This window comes from Nansenia antarctica, assembly GCF_963989245.1.
Source record: "Nansenia antarctica genome assembly, chromosome: 11".
Classification (NCBI taxonomy): Eukaryota; Metazoa; Chordata; class Actinopteri; order Argentiniformes; family Microstomatidae; genus Nansenia; species Nansenia antarctica.
In genome coordinates this window covers 12,116,167-12,123,996 of record NC_137681.1, presented here as the reverse complement: position 1 = coordinate 12,123,996, position 7,830 = coordinate 12,116,167, and positions in this window count along the sequence as shown.

Below are 7,830 nucleotides of genomic sequence, written 5' to 3'. Positions count from 1 at the left end.
CATACTTTTTTAGATTAGATTTTAGATTAGATTCAGTCAGCGAAATGCAGTAAAAAGCGTGTCAGAAGAGGGATTTGAACCACTGTTTTAAAATGACGAATTAATACCATGGCAGTGGTCAATACCACTATGCCATCGTGACGATATAACGGTGTGTAGCCTGCTGCTCATATCACCACAGTAGTAAATATTTATTTATTAAAATACATTTATTAATAACATATAACAATAACTGGGGCTAGTATGACCTACGCATTTAATCGGTCAGCAATTTCTTGCCAAACAATTTCCCTCGCCTTGTTAATTGCCGTGGTATTGCACTATTTTACATCTTATTTTTCGTCTTCATAAAGATCAATAAGCAGGAGTGCTGCGCAATAAGTAGGACGTCTGCGGAGTGTAGTATCTTCAGTTCGACTCTTCGGGGCTCTTTTCCATTCACACCCCAATTGCGGCAAGCTACCATGCAAGGTGCCAGCCCGCTTATTGGGAGCAATTTGGGGTTCAGTGTCTTGCCCAAGGACACTTCGACATGTGGCCAGCCGGGGCTTGAACCGCTGATCTGTCAACCTTGCGATCATTAGACGGCGGCTCTACCTCCACAGTCCTTCCTAGTTAAGTCGCCACGGGGGTCTGGAAAGTCGCCAGATCAACAAATTGGCAACACTGCTCCTGCCTCTTCATCTGAGCCCTCTCTCTCTTCTTCAACAGGAGCAACCTCATTGCTATCTGCCTTGTCCTCATCTGACAATTCGAAATCTGAATCTCCCTCAACTATTCGGTTGCCAACTCCTTTGTAATGGAAGTAGCTGTTGGCTCTCCCAAAAGTAGCTAGAAGTCGCTAGATGATGTAATCAACTAAAAGTTGAGACTGAAAAACGTAGACTGAAAGTCTAAATGATATTTTCTTTTAAAAAGGCTGACCAGGTTTACAAACTAACTATTAACGTATTCACAAACTTTATTTTATTTATTTTTTTAGCTATAAGTTTTGACTGAGCCATTATGGTTAATGAGCTGAGTTATGAGAGCTAGCTAAACTGACTGAGAGGGTGTGAGAGACTGACTGAGACAGAGTGAACCGTTTGAGGGATTTTTGAGTGTGAAACTAACAGAGTGAATATTATTTCAACAAAAACATAACTACAAATATTATACTGAACTGTACAAAATCATTGTTGTGATGGGATATGTTAGATACTTTACAGTAATTCCCCAAATGACCAGAAAAAGTAGCTAGATTTGTCGCTGGTCGCTTTTGACTAGTTTGGCAACATTGCTCCTGCCTCCTCATCTGACCCCTCTCTCTTATTCAACAGGATTTATTGATTGTAAATCGCTTTGGAATAAGGCGTCTGCTAAATGCCAAAAATGAAATGAAATGAAAAACAGGAGCAACCTCATTGCTAGCCTCATCTGCCTTGTAAAATACATTCAACATGTGTATTATGTTACGGCTGGGCCGTCTCACACACGTTTATTGTCAGGCTTGACTGATACTGGTTAAGGAGTGGTGGACACATCATGTTATCGGGCCCAGGAGTGTGATTTAAACCAATCCCTTGCCAAGCCAAAGCCTGCTTTTTTGATGAACCTTGTTTTGTCGAGTAACGTTTTTTTCTCTCCTGTTTCTTGTTGCTTGGGGGTTCCTCTTCAAAATACATTTCTAGCTCATGTATATTTCTAATGATTCCTTATATGTCTTGTTATGATTCTTGTATATGATTCTTATTATGATTACATTTCTATTGGGATATTGCCTCAGGCATAGCTGTAAACATGCTTAGCTACTATATTTGTTGCTGTAATCGCAGTTGCTTCTAGCTATGATATTGTTAAGACCACTTATCTAGTTACACAATCTTCAGCATAACAAGTTCATAAGATATGAAAAATGCACAAGCAAAAGGAATGCAATCCAAATTATTTAATTTTTGTTTTTTTATTTAAGTTTTGATGCATCCTCTGGAGGCGTCGTCACAGCCGCCACTGTGCCGGGCACTAGAGACAGGAGAGAGAGTTCATATGAGCTTCACCAGGCCTATCGCTACAGAATAGAATACGTCATTAGTTTAGTTCGTATGTCCTTGGTCTATGTGTTCTATATGTTGACTTACCTCTGCTGTGTCCATCGTCGTGAAGACGGTTACTGGGTCTCGTTGGACGGAGACTGTCTGCATGGACAGCAGCTGCCAAGGCTCCTCACAGATTTGAGAATCCGCTGGAGGCGGGAACGCTTCTTGGGCTTTGAAGCTCCGCTCCCCTCACAAGGCGTCGTCACAGCTGTCACTGGGCTGGCCGCTAGAGAGAGGAGAGAGAGTTCATATGAGCTTCACCAGGCCTATAGCTACAGAATAGAATACTTCATTAGTATGGTTAGTATGTCCTTGGTCGATGTGTTCTACATGTTGACTTACCTCTGCTGTGTCCATCGTCGTGGGCAACCTCAATGCCCTCCTGTCCTGGGGCTGGAGGCGGGACACTTACCTTCATATCCATACTTACCTTCATATCCTCCTGAGCTGGAGGCTGGAGACCTACCTTGATGTCCTTACATAGGTCTCGGGAGCGGACCGCCTCGTACAGCTCGGCCAGCTTGCCCGTTACCGTGGCACCGGTCTGACGGGCAAACTTATGATCCACATATTTAGCGTTGATGTACTCCTTCCTTGCCGTCCTGCCACAGAAAATAATATAGTTGGTTTCTACACTATTTCGTGTTTAAAATCTCCATGGCTATGATGTTGCCATATTTAGCATGTATTCTATAAAGGTTCTGCATTCTGTACAGTATGTTAGAATACGTTCACATCAAGTCACACAAATGATAAATGAAACCTGGCAACAACACAGTACAGTGTAAAAAGCAGGGGTCCAAAGTGGGACAAGAACATTCTAAAAGTGACCCTCTAGCATTGGCAACAATTACAGTGACGTGACAGTGGTCAAAGTCAACAGACCATATTGAACTCAGTGTCTTCAACCGACTGGAATCTGATTATGTAGAGACTCACATGTCACTTGACGGAGCGGGCTTTGGTGAGAGACTCAGGAAGTTCCCTTCCATGATGTCATTGAAACTACTGTTCCCCATGTTCTTGGCCAGCTAAGGAGAGAGAAAAGACAAATCAAATCAAATAAAACTACACATCCACAAGTCCACCTCTACAATTCCATAATTTAGAGCAGGCATACTGTCTCTACTGCTTAAAATGATTGTTTAATAAAAGCTATTTAAATTTCGACTAGTTACTAGGTCTCTAGGCAGGATAGTAAAGTAAAGATTATCTAATTAAAATACAGCAAAATGTAATATACCAAGAGCTCGGAAGACTCTAGGTTGTCCAGTTCAATAGACCGTATGCGGGAAATGTGGACGCCCATCTCCCTGTGGATTCCAGAGCACTCAATACAGGTCAGGATGCCCAGGTTAGTGGACAGCCACTTAGGCTCTGTGGAGGGAGACCAAAGCAGTTACATTATTTAAACACAAGAGGGCGCACGGTCCATTTTGACTTGATATCAAGTCGAAACAGTGCCCTTGAAAGCACTGAATAATGGCACCACACACACAACACAAAGACAAATTAATCACAAATAATTAATCAAAAGGTATACAAAGGAGTTTGTAACACCATATTTGTATGGCTGAATGCATCATTTCACAAAATGTAACCATCAATAATATTAAAAAGAGAGGGATGGGGCTGAGGGAGAGGGATATTATTGTATATCATCATCCCCTGGAAAACCCTATGAGGGCTGTGGGCTGGATTCTCTCTTTCTCTGTCTTGGGCTGGATTCTCTCTTTCTGTGACACGTATGCACGCACGCACACGCACGCACACATGCACACACAAACACACACTTGGGCTTACCTGCAGCGCCACAGTCACAGCACACTTCGTTGCCCGGCATGCGGAGCACATCCTCTATGATGGCTTTGGTCAGGTCCTCCACAGAGTGTGCTCCACGGAACGCCATGTTCAGAGCCTCCTCCTTACTGTTGGTCAGCACAGAGATCCATCTACACACACATGGGTCAGTGAGAGTGAGTTGTTTTGATATGGTATGGTTCATGTTTTGATCACGCCCACTTCCACCATAAAAATTACCAGTTTCTGGGTGGATCTGCACAAAATCTGATATGCATGATCTTTGGACAAAAAAGGTATTTCCAGTATCTATGTTTCTTGAGATGAGCTGTGTAATAGTGTCACCCTGTGGTTAAGCACAACCATACTCAGGGTTGGTTTAACTAAACAAAAGCCTGGGCTACTAAAATACGTTTTTTAATATGTAAGTATCTTACATCACAAACTCCTGCTCATCCTCAGCCTGGAAGTGATATGTGCGATTAACTGTGTGAGAGAGAAAGATGACCCACAGTTTAGTTTATGCAACATCATACTGTACCTCTTGTGACACTAAACATTAACATTTTGTAAAAAAAAAACTCCTAGCCAAGTTTGGTACTGTCTCTGTAATCACTGTTGAGGTAGAAGATGTTTTTTTTTTTGTTAAGTTGTCCTCTGTGACCTCTCACTCATCAACTCGTGACGTTAGAATTATACGGTTCTATCTCCATTTTTGTCAAAATTTAGTTTTTTACATAATCTGATCCATTAGGTGTTTATTAATGCCTGTGTGGTGTTATTTTTAAAATGTTGACATTTTTTACTTAGTAATTCATAAAATACAAAGGTTCCATCTCACAAAACATAATGGAATGTAAAAACGTTGACGCTCAATATCTCTGAACTACCCTAAACGGAGATAGAACCTTATCATTCTAAGCTCCTCAACTGTGCTGTGCCGGTTTGTGATCCTAGTCCTTTTCAATTGAGTCAAGTCAAGAACTACCGGTAGTGTTGTGACTTACGGGAGATGAGGTCAAAACATTTCTTGTCCTCCCCGGTGGGTTTGACCTGACAGGTGAGCAGGTTCAGTCCCACTGGCTGCCTATTGGACTAAATGACAGGAAGAGAATATTAAGAAATGAATGAGCTTAGCCAATGAAAGCTATATGCTATGAAGCAATAGTCCTTTTATTGTGGGTATATCTACAACCCTTTGCACCCACCCACACCCTCCTGAGGTGGTATGGCCACTTTACAGAGAAGAAACATAAATCACTCTGTGTGTGTGTGTGTGTGTGTGTGTGTGTGTGTGTGTGTGTGTGTGCATGCGTGCGTTGCTGTAGTTATGGATTATGGGTGATGTAGTACTCACTGTGGCATGTGAGATGGTGAGGATGCCACTCTTTACTGAACACTCCCTCCTTTGCCAGACCTTTCGTAACCTAGGTGACAAACATATCAAGTAATAATTGTTGTCCTTTTTTATCACCTAATCTACTGTATGTGGCAGCAACATGAAAACGTGGCAACAACGACCACAAATGAAGTTGTTACCAATGGTCCATAGAGGGCTGGTATGCTAGACCTTGATTAAGCTTATTTCAAGGATTAGACTAAAGATTGGCTTTTGACAATCTTCATCAGGCCACCTACCCGTCACTCTTCTTCATCAGATAGCCCTTCTTCTCGCTGCCAAACTCTTTGTTCCCCTGGAGCTGGTGCATACTGTATCCACTCTGCTTGCTCTGGGAGTCCTGCAAAGACATTCCTGTGAGGCTTAATATGCAGTCGTGTAAGCAAGAATTCAATAACACTATCTATGAGCCATTAGAATACAGTGCACTAGTCGTGACGTGTTTCTGGGTCCAACCTCGATGCCCTCCTGTCCTGGGGCTGGAGGCTGGACACCTACCTTGATGTCCTTCTGTCCTTCAGCAGGAGGCTGGACACCATCATTGATGTCCTCCTGTCCTGGGGCTGGAGGCTGGACACCAGCCTGGTTGGTCCTCTTGCACTATATCAGTTGTTACAGAAGAAGAATCAATGACAGAACATATCTCTTAAAACCCCAGTATTCCTACAACAACAATGCATAGCTTGTCTGTTGTTTTACGATAAACTGGTAAGACTTTACCTTTACATTACATTTCCTTAATGTGAAATTATGTGGAATGTGGCTCTCTTATAAATTCACTGTATATTTCTGTTTTACCTTGCGCTTCACCATTGAACAGAATGTCCTGAATTTCCCTTTGTTCTTCTTCCCACTAGCATCCCTCTGAGGCTGTGTGACCGAGGCTGTGGAGGTGTCGGGTCCCAGTGATAGGATGGCCCTGGAGAACTGATCCACTGTGTCGTTGCAGATCTCTGAAGAGCTGGTGGACAGCAGGCTCTCTTGGCTGGAGCTCTTCTTAAGGTCCTTGGCGCTCTTCCTAGCGCTCTTGGCGCACTTCTTAGTGCTCTTGGAGGCCTCCCTGGTGGCTTTGACGGTCTCTAGGAGGGTTGCCTTGACCCCGGCCAGGCTCCCCTCAGTCTCTCGCTGGGCAGCGAGGGCCTGGCTCCTCTCCTTCTCCAGGTCGGAGTTATCACAGAAAAGACTCCTCTTCTCCTGCTCCATAACATGTCTGCTTTCCTCCACCTCCCTGTCAAGCACCTGAGCCTTCTCAGCTGCCGCCAGCTTGTCCTCCAGGGCCTTGATGTGGTCCTCTGCCTCCCTGGTGGCGTTGACGGTCTCCAGGAGGGTCGCCTTGACCCCGGCCAGGATCTCCGAAGTCTCTCGCAGGGCAGCGAGGGCCTGGCTCCTCTCCTTCAAGACTCCTCTTGTGCTCAAGACAAGACTCCTCCTCTCCCGCTCCGTAACATGGACTTTTCTTTTGAGGTCTCTCTCTCTCTGTCTGCTTTTCTCCACCTTTCTGTCAAGCACCTGAGCCTTCTCAGCTGCCGCCAGCTTGTCCTCCAGGGCCTCTTTCTGCAGGGCCTTGATGTGGTCTTCTGCCTCCCTGGTGGCGTTGGCGGTCTCCAGGAGGGTCGCCTTGACCCCGGCCAGGCTCCCCTCAGTCTCTCGCTGGGTAGCGAGGGCCTGGCTCCTCTCCTTCTCCAGGTCGGAGTTGTCACAGACGAGGCTCCTCTTTTCTTCCTCCATATCGTGGAGCTTTTGGAGGAGGCCTTCCTCTCTCTGTCGGTACTCCTCCACCTCCTCCCTCGCTCTCTCCAACTCCGCCTTTGCCAGAGCGCTGCTGGCCTTCTCCGCCTCCAGCTCAGAGTCCTTGGCCTCCAGCTCAGAGTCCTTGGCCTCCACCACGGCCCTGCATTTCTCCTTCTCCTCCTCCAGCTCAGAGTCCTTAGCCTCCAGCTCAGAGTCCTTGGCCTCCACCACGGCCCTGCATTTCTCCTTCTCCGCCTCCAGCTCAGAGTCCTTGGCCTCCAGCTCAGAGTCCTTGGCCTCCAGCTCAGAGTCCTTGGCCACGGCCCTCCACTTGGGCCAGTGGAGGGCCCTCCATTTCTCCCTCTTCTCCTCCAGCTTCCTCTGAGTGCTCCTGGCCTTCTCCGCCTCCAGCTCAGAGTCCTCGGCCTCCAGCTCAGAGTCCTTGGCCTCCACCACGGCCCTCCATTTCTCCCTCTTCTCCTCCAGCTTCCTCTGAGTGCTCCTGGCCTTCTCCGCCTCCAGCTCAGAGTCCTCGGCCTCCAGCTCAGAGTCCTTGGCCACGGCCCTCCATTTCTGGAGGGCCCTCCATTTCTCCCTCTTCTCCTCCAGCTTCCTCTGAGTGCCCATGCTCATGCCCATGCTCATGACTACGATATAAGAAACGGAAGGAAGAGAATATGAAATTACGTATTTTATATTTATATATTATTATTATAGAATGACTTGTCCCCTATGAGTTCATGGATGACTGTGAGGCTGTTTGAACTTCAAAAGTGACTGACGTATAGATATTGCGCGACATTGTGATCGAAGCATCAGTTGTAA